This window comes from Lolium perenne, chromosome 4 (assembly GCF_019359855.2).
Source record: "Lolium perenne isolate Kyuss_39 chromosome 4, Kyuss_2.0, whole genome shotgun sequence".
NCBI lineage: Eukaryota > Viridiplantae > Streptophyta > Magnoliopsida > Poales > Poaceae > Lolium > Lolium perenne.
The window spans coordinates 209,843,510-209,852,842 of NC_067247.2; the positions used below are offsets into that span (position 1 = coordinate 209,843,510).

General features: G+C 46.3%; 1 long non-coding RNA gene across 1 annotated transcript; it reads right to left on the minus strand.

The window, feature by feature from the left end:
• Positions 1-5,057: 5,057 nt before the first annotated feature.
• On the minus strand, positions 5,058-6,989 carry LOC127295075 (uncharacterized). The gene is made up of 2 exons (XR_011756679.1): positions 6,545-6,989; positions 5,058-5,240 (listed from the first exon to the last, which is right to left on the minus strand). It is a non-coding gene; the product is annotated as an uncharacterized lncRNA (long non-coding RNA).
• Between the last annotated feature and the right edge of the window lie 2,344 nt (positions 6,990-9,333).

Here is a 9,333-nt window from a genome sequence, read left to right on the forward strand (position 1 = left end):
TGTCCTTAGGCTTTACTCATAATATTCATGGCGAAGGTTGAAACTGCTTCGTTAAATTGTTATATGGTTGGAAACGGGAAATGCTACATGTAGTAATTGGAATAATAACTTGGATAATGTGATACTTGGCAATTGTTGTGCTCATGCTTAAGCTCTTGCATCATATACTTTGCACCTATTAATGAAGAAATACTTAGAGCTTGCTAAAATTTGGTTTGCATAATTGGTCTCTCTAAGGTCTAGATAATTTCTAGTAAGGGTAGAACAACAAGGAAGACGGTGTAGAGTCTTATAATGTTTACAATATGTCTTTTATGTGAATTTTGCTGCACCGGTTCATACTTGTGTTTGTTTCAAATAACCTTGCTAGCCTAAGCCTTGTATCGAGAGGGAATACTTCTCATGCATCCAAAATCCTTGAGCCAACCACTATGCCATTTGTGTCCACCATACCTACCCACTACATGGTATTTCTCCGCCATTCCAAAGTAAATTGCTTGAGTGCTACCTTTAAAATTTCTATTCTTCATCTTTACAATATATAGCTCATGGGACAAATAGCCTAAAAACTATTGTGGTATTGAATATGAACTTATGCACTTTATCTCTTATTATGTTGCTTGTTGTGCGATAACCATGTTCCTGGGGATGCCATCAACACCTTGTTGAATATCATGTGAGTTGCTATGCATGTTCGTCTTGTCTGAAGTAAGGGCGATTTACCATGAGTTGAATGGTTAGAGCATGCATACTGTTAGAGAAGAACATTGGGCCGCTAACTAAGGCCATGATCCATGGTGGAAGTTTCAGTTTTGGACAAATATCCTCAATCTCATATGAGAATATTAATTGTTGCTAAATGCTTATGCATTAATGAGGAGTCCATTATCTGTTGTCTATGTTGTCCCGGTATGGATGTCTAAGTTGAGAATAATCAAAAGCGAGAAATCCAATGCGAGCTTTCTCCTTAGACCTTTGTACAGGCGGCATAGAGGTACCCCTTTGTGACACTTGGTTAAAACATATGTATTGCGATGATAATCCAGGTAATCCGAGCTAATTAGGACAAGGTGCGGGCACTATTGGTATACTATGCATGAGACTTGCAACTTGTAGGATATAATTTACATGATACATATGCTTTATTACTACCATTGACAAAATTGTTTCTTGTTTTCAAAACCAAAGCTCTAGCACAAATATAGCAATCAATGCTTCCCTCTGCGAAGGGCCTTTCTTTTACTTTTATGTTGAGTCAGTTCACCTATTTCTCTCCATCTCAAGAAGCAAACACTTGTGTGAACTGTGCATTGATTCCTACATACTTGCATATTGCACTTGTTATATTACTTTACATTGACAATATCCATGAGATATACATGTTATAAGTTGAAAGCAACCGCTGAAACTTCATCTTCCTTTGTGTTGCTTCAATGCCTTTACTTTGAATTTATTGCTTTATGAGTTAACTCTTATGCAAGACTTATTGATGCTTGTCTTCAAAGTACTATTCATGAAAAGTCTTTGCTATATGATTCATTTGTTTACTAATTGCATTACCATTGTTTCGAATCGCTGCATTCATTACATGTGCTTACAATAGTATTGATCAAGATTATGATAGCATGTCACTTCAAAAATTATCTTTGTTATCGTTTACCTACTCGGGACGAGTAGGAACTAAGCTTGGGGATGCTGATACGTCTCCAACGTATCGATAATTTCTTATGTTCCATGCTACTTTATTGATAATACCTACATGTTTTATGCATACTTTATGTCATATTTATGCATTTTCCGGCACTAACCTATTAACAAGATGCCGAAGAGCCGATTCTTTGTTTTCATTGTTTTTGGTTTCAGAAATCCTAGTAAGGAAATATTCTCGGAATTGGACGAAATCAACGCCCAGGATCTTATTTTTCCACGAAGCTTCCAGAAGTCCGGAGAGGAAACGAAGTGGGGCGACGAGGAGCCCACACAACAGGGCGGCGCGGCCCAAGCCCTGGCAGCGCCAGCCTGGCGTGTGGGGCCCTCGTGGCGCCCCCTGACCTACCTCCTCTGCCTACTTAAGCCTTCGTCGATAATAACTCTAGTACCGAGAGCCACGATACGGAAAACCTTCCAGAGACGCCACCGCCAATCCCATCTCGGGGGATTCAGGAGATCGACTCCGGCACCCTGCCGGAGAGGGGTATCATCTCCCGGAGGACTCTTCACCGCCATGGTCGCCTCCGGAGTGAAGAGTGAGTAGTTCATCCCTGGACTATGGGTCCATAGCAGTAGCTAGATGGTCGTCTTCTCCTAATTGTGCTATCATTATTGGATCTTGTGAGCTGCCTAACATGATCAAGATCATCTATCTATAATGCTACATGCTGTGTTTGTTGGGATCCGATGAATAGTGAATGCTATGTTATGTTGATTATCAATCTATTATCTATGTGTTGTTTATGATCTTGCATGCTCTCCGTTACTAGTAGAGGCTCTGGCCAAGTTTTTGCTTGTAACTCCAAGAGGGAGTATTTATGCTCGATAGTGGGTTCATGTCTCCATTAAATCTGGGGGAGTGACATAAACCTCTAAGGTTGTGGATGTGCTGTTGCCACTAGGGATAAAATATCAACGCTATGTCTAAGGATGTATTTGTTGATTACATTACGCACCATACTTAATGCAATTGTCTGTTGTTTGCAACTTAATACTGGAGGGGGTTCGGATGATAACCTGAAGGTGGACTTTTTAGGCATAGATGCATGCTGGATAGCGGTCTATGTACTTTGTCGTAATGCCCAATTAAATCTCACAATACTCAACATAACATGTATGTGCATGGTCATGCCCTCTTTATTTGTCAATTTCCCAACTGTAATTTGTTCACCCAACATGCTTATTCTTATGGAAGAGACGCCTCTAGTGAACTGTGGACCCCGGTCCATTCTTTTAATCGAATACAATCTACTGCAATACTCGTTCTACTGTTCTCTGCAAACATCATCATCCACACTATACATCTAATCCTTTGTTACAGAAAGCCGGTGAGATTGACAACCTCACTGTTACATTGGGACAAAGTATCTTGGTTGTGTTGTGCAGGTTCCACGTTGGCGCCGGAATCCCTGGTGTTGCGCTGCACTACACTTCGCCGCCATCAACCTTCAACGTGCTTCTTGGCTCCTACTGGTTCGATAAACCTTGGTTTCTTACTGAGGGAAAACTTGCTGCTGTACGCATCACATCTTCCTCTTGGGGTTCCCAACGGTCGCGTGCTGTACGCGTATCAGCCCCCCCTTGGCCGCGCCGCCACCACGTGTGGGGCCTCCAGGGCTCCTCTCTGGTCCCTCTCGGGCTCTCTGGAAGCTTCCTTGAAATATAAGATACTGGGCGTTGATTTCGTCCAATTCCGAGAATATTTCCTTACTAGGATTTCTGAAACCAAAAAGCAATGAAACAGAATCGGCACTTCGGCATCTCGTCAATAGGTTAGTTCCGGAAAATGCATCAAAACGATGTAAAGTGTGAACAAAACATGTAGGTATTGTTATAAAACAAGCATGGAACATAAGAAATTATTGATACGTTGGAGACGTATCAGCGGTATCTAACGGTAATGGCATTGATGGGGCGACAATCCATACACATTCGTTGCATCTCATCCGGTTTAGGAACAAGAATCACGGGAACGGCACAAGGACTAAGGCTTTCACGAACGTACCCTTTAGCGAGGAGATCTTGTATTTGGCGTTGAATCTCCTTCGTGTCTTCGGGGTTGGTGCGGTAGGCGGCGCAGTTTGGGAGTGGGGCGCCGGGTATGAGGTCGATGCGGTGCTCTATGCCCCGAAGCGGTGGAAGCCCATGAGGTAGCTCGTCGGGGAAGACATCTTGAAACTCCTTCAAAAGAGACAACAAAGACGAAGGAATGTTGGTTAAGTCGTTAGTCACCGACGATGGTCCCTTGCAAATGAGCACATAGTGCAATGTGGTGGATGGGTTCTCTTCCACTTCTCTCCACTCGCTTTTGGTGGCTAGGAGGACACTCTTTATCTCACTCATGTATGGCTTGTGGCGCTCACTCTCTTTTTGGTGGGTCGCTCCCTCTCCTCTCAACTCACTATGGTAGTTGTGATGTCATGCCCTCGCTACAGCCTTCGCATTATCCGCGATGATTTGGCTAGTAGTCATTGGGCGTAGCTCAAACTTCTTATCCTTGACCGTGAAGGTGTATGCATTGGAGTGTCCATCATGTATAGCCTTCTTGTCAAATTGCCATGGGCGGCCAAGCAACATGTGGCACACCATCATGGGCACCACGTCACACTCAATAGTGTCTTCATAAGGGCCAATCTTGAAGTTGACGGTGACGGTATTTTGTATCTTGACGTTGCCCTTATCGCTCAACCATTGGACATGGTAAGGATGCGGATGCTTGCGGAGCGTGAGGTTGAGCTTCTCACACAACTCGGTGCTTGCTAGGTTGTGGCAACTTCCTCCGTCGATGATGACCTTGATTGATTTGCCACCAATACCGGCACGGGTTTGGAAGATGTTGCACTGTTGGTCTTCCATGGCTTAAGGTTGAGTTGTTAGCACCCTTGTGACCACAAGCGAGGGGCTAGGGTCATGCACACATAAGAGAGGGTCTTCTCCGCTTTCTTCATCATAATCTTCTTCATTGGCGACGGTGGCTTGGACAAGAGCTTCATATTCACCTTCACTTAGCGTCTCTATGTCACCATTCTCCATAGTAATCATGACTTTGGTATTCCTGCACTCAAAGGACTTGTGGCCTTGTGTGCCACACTTGAAACAAGTGACATTGGAGGGTCCCGTAGAGGCCTTTGAGGAGGCGGTGGATGTGACGCCCCGAAACCGGTACCATGAGGATTCCAGCGATCCCGCCGAAATCCGCACGATATCGATTCAGAGACGCCCTCCGACACGACGTGCGCGACGAATCACAAACGTGATGCCAGAGGAATTAACATGAGCGGTAACATTACAACAGGATTACAATAGAGCCCACAAGATACATATATTACAACATCGACTCCAACGAGTCAAGATACAAATATACAATACAAAGATCCAAATCATACAGAAGATCGAATACGTCCGAGTACGGACAAGATACAAATTGGACTAAGAGTCCTGAAGATAACCAGTGACGTCCATAACCCTGCCCAGGCCAAGCCGGAAGGGTAACCTTGCTAACGTCGTCTTCATCGAACATATCTTCATACCTGCCCGGTTACATCCCGTAGAAGCAGCAATAAGTACGGGTTCGTACTTAACAAGACTTCAAGACGTATAAGCATTCGTCAACCAGTCGTCCTTTGTACTTGAGGCACGCAGGGGACTTAGAGGACGCAAGAGGAACGTCATAGGCAATATGGTGGAGTTAAGCGGCAGCGCAAGCACTAAAAACCTATAGAGACACTCTACAACATTCGTCTAATCAGAGAAGATGAGAGAGCGCATAAACTAACAGTTCTATACTCTGCAAACATAACACAGCCAACGCTTTCCCCCTTCGCAAAGAAGTACTTACAAAGGCACCCACACGGTTGTCAAGTTTTAACCATTTATTATTGAAGTTGTGCTAACTTACTACACAAGTTATTATGATTGGAACAACAGGTGTATGTTGTCTATGATCGATTCATACAGCTCCAAGTCGTCCATAACCGTGGACACGGCTTATCGATAAGATTGTAACCCTGCAGGGGTGCCCAAATGTGCCCACACGCACGCTCAACCCACTTGCGACAGGTGGATATCACGACTCGCACTCTCCTTCACGACAACAATGTCCAGGAAGCCACCTAACTAAGTTAACCCGTTTCGGAGCCCGATCGAAACTCCGACGCGGACCTAGCTGTTGCGAGAACGGCTAAGAGGATCAGAGCCCACTAGAGGATGACCTCTTAACAATACGTGCCGCACCTACGGACGTGCAAGAGACAACGGGGATACAAGGCACTCACGGCTTCCCCAAAAGTAATATCATATCATCTGACCACAAAGAAACAAGCTTGCACGCCCGGGAGAAACAATCAAACATTCGAACTAGTTGTGGCCACTGGACAAAGCTGTAGATTCCGGCAGTGGTCGAGGGGAGACCCGGTAAGCATACCCACGTATGGTTAGAGCGCTCAGTCTCGGAACAGATAACAGGAACTCGGGGTCCTAAGATATTTAGGAAACACAAGTGAGCCATCACAAAACAAGCAGCTGACCCACCGATGCCTCCGCTAAACAATTATCAACAACTAAAGTAACCATGATTCTTCCCAACATATAACCCGATAAGATAACAATAACGGTAACGAGATAAAACAGCACTAGCAAGCACTACGACTCGCAAGGGCAGACTCGATAACCAAACAATAGCTGTAGGTGGTTGGTGGAGGCAATATATGCTGCTTGAGGTAACAGGTGGAAGGGACACGTGACAAGAACGCAACTCAGGATAGCATAAGGGAGAAGGCAAAATAAAATAGGTGAGCGACTCCTGCAGGGACAGGAGTATAGGGGAAATGCTTGCCTGTTAAAGCTTGCCGAGGAACATCCGAAGAACTTGGCGTATCTCACCACACCACTTCGTGATCCTATCCGGGAAGAAGCAAATGCTGGAACACACAACGCATGCAATTCTTACTACTACGGAGAAGAATCGGCATGCTCCAGATATGATATGCATGCATGACATGGCAAGGATGATGCGATGCACTTATCCAATTTAATCGGAGTCGGAACCCCGAACAAACAAATTAGGTTGGAGTTGCATTTCTACCGGCAAAGTTAAGTGTTGATTAGCATGGCAGTAGCATGGCAAGGGTGAGCTACTTCAATATTAAACGGAGCGGGGAAACCATAGTCGGTATCCGAAATACTCCGCATATATGTTAGGTGAACATGCACGACTATCAACGCGCGACATGATGCGAGATGCAAACAGATGAATGGATGGCATATTCATGTTCATTGGATTTTTCTGATCAATTTTCATATATAAAACATTTTATTCCGAGCTATAGTTTGAGAGATATGATTTTTGCAAGATTTAAACATTTTCTGAAAAACAAAAGAGAAAAGGATGGCAGGGAACGAACTAGGCCGGACCTGCGCGATCCTGGGCCAGAACTGATCAGTTTTTGGTTTCAGATTGGGCTGGGCCGCACCGGGGGGTTGATCTGAGATGGAGATCTGGGTCGTGGCCCATTGGTACGCCGGATCTGATCCACAGAATCAAGAAACAAAAATATGGCTTAATTAGCCAGATACAGGATTTGAACACATGATCTCATGGTTAGGAATCAAGGAGCTAACCACTGTGTTACTGCTGACTTGTTGTACAGGACGGGGAGCATCTCCCTTTGAAGCACTTGAAGCGGAGTTTGGGCCAGGACAGCCATGGCGGGAGATCAAATCGACCACTGATCTGCCGATTGAGAGAGAGTTGGGTCGCGGGAGGGGTCGCGTTTGACGCGGACGAGCACAGGGAGTCCAACCATGGAGGAATTGGAGCCGGGGAGGCACCGGAGCGGCGCCGGCGTTGAGGGTCTGCGGGTAAAAACGATCATCACCATAGGCATGACATCTAAGAGGGAGAGGGAGTCCGTGGAGAGGGGTAGGAGGATGGGGAGCTCACCAGAATGGTGCAGGAGGGGTCGGGGTAGCCGGAGGTTGGCCAGGGCGACCGGAATCGAAGTTTTTCCCGCCAGCGTTGGAGACGGAAAGGGCGAAATTGGCGGCGATTGGGGAAGCTTCGGCTCGATTCCTTGGAGGAGGACAACGAGGACGTAGAGGCGCATCTTCAGGTGCCTCCAGCTCGGCGAGGGGCAGCCTGTAGCGGCGGCGCCATGGCGGGGACGGTGGTGGCAGTGGGGTTTCCTCCTGTTTCGTTGCTCACAGAGAAGAGAAGGGAGAAAAGTGTGGAGGGAGGTAGGTGGCGGCGGCGTGAGAGAGGGAGAAGGCTAGGGTTTCTGGGGCCTCGAGGAGGGGATTAAAAAGAGAGGGGGAGCATGGTGGGAGCGGTGGTGGTGGAGGACCACGGTGGTCACGCTCCTCTCGTGAGGGGAGAAGACGACAAGGGGGAAGGGAGATCTTTTCCCTCTGAAGGGGTACGGGCCAAGGAGGAGCCAAGGTGGGCTGGGCCTTGCTGGGCTGGAAGAAAAGAGAGAAGCAAGAGGAGAGGGAGCTGGGCTGCTCGGGCTCAAAGGAGGAAAGAGCACCCAGGCCGGATTGGGTTGAGAGGAGGCAGACCAAGTGGGTTAGGGTTTATTATAAAAACCATATGAGACGGAGAATAAACTATTTTAGGGTTTATAAAATAGTTTTAATTAGTGAAACATGGATGATATGATGCATGATGCATGCTGCATGATAAAAGAAAACGAACAAGCAAATCTAATAGGGGTACTACCCTGGGCCGTTACAATCGACACCACTAACAAGGAACCTCGCCCCGAGGTTCCACCTCAAGGTACGGGGGAGAGAGGTGAACTATCGGGTCTTCAGGCGACGTGTCGATCTCCTCGACACCACTAACAAGAAGTGTTGCTCCATGTTGAACGGTCGACACCACCAACAAGAAGTCGTTGTTCCGCTGTTGATGATGCACTTCTGCTGAGATCGTCCGAAGAGCGAACCTAAAAGGGTAAGGCAAAGATCGTCCAACCCACGTCGAAACCTAAGACTCCGAGGAACTCAGATAAGAGAGAAGACTCAATACTCACAAAGGTAAGAGGAGAAAGAATATATGTAAGGAGAAAAATCAGAGCTAATCAGATCTCTCCAACGAATTTCAGAAAATAGTTTGGACTCTCTAAACTCAACGACCATTGGCAAGGTTATCCTACAGGCTGGACTAGTGGGGTACCGTCAACCTGAGGCTCTGATACCAACTTGTGACGCCCCGGAACCGGTACCATGAGGATTCCAGCGATCCCGCCGAAATCCGCACGATATCGATTCAGAGACGCCCTCCGACACGACGTGCGCGACGAATCGCACACGTGATGCCAGAGGAATTAACACGAGCGGTAACATTACAACATGATTACAATAGAGCCCACAAGATACATATATTACAACATCGACTCCAATGAGTCAAGATACAAATATACAATACAAAGATCCAAATCATACAGAAGATCGAATACGTCCGAGTACGGACAAGATACAAATTGGACTAAGAGTCCTGAAGATAACCAGTGACGTCCATAACCCTGCCTAGGCCAAGCCGGAAGGGTAACCTTGCTAACGTCGTCTTCATCGAACATATCTTCATACCTGCCCGGTTATATCCCGTAGAAGCAGCAATAAGTACGG